Raw genomic sequence first — 400 nt, 5'->3', positions numbered from 1 at the left:
ACAAGGTCTGATGGGTAATGGATAAAAGCTGCTCACTGGACATTACATTCTACATCAGGGGCATTATAAGATTAAACTACATTGATCAATCTATTTTCTGCATGGCGAATCCGGTGCAGGGTCAGTGGCGAGCCGATCCCAGCTCAGTTCAGGGGGATGTTACCTGGATTAAGAAATTCAACGCACGTATGTATGAACATACTGAGATATTCAAATTCGATCTCATGAGTGGGAGATGAAGTATCGCTATTTGTATGGAAGTCAGGTGACTGTTTATACAGTACTAATAATTACATGGGAAATGAATAAATACAATAAAAATATCTAACTTCAACGTCACAAATCGGGTTTTTGCTTTGACATACAAATATCAACACAGTCAACTAAAGCCACTTCTTTC

The sequence above is a fragment of the Hippichthys cyanospilos genome, chromosome 4 (assembly GCF_059441005.1).
Source record: "Hippichthys cyanospilos isolate Australia breed blue-spotted pipefish chromosome 4, RoL_Hcya_1.0, whole genome shotgun sequence".
NCBI classification, from domain to species: Eukaryota; Metazoa; Chordata; class Actinopteri; order Syngnathiformes; family Syngnathidae; genus Hippichthys; species Hippichthys cyanospilos.
The sequence above is the reverse complement of the archived record's forward strand: the minus strand, read 5'-3'. Positions refer to the sequence as shown.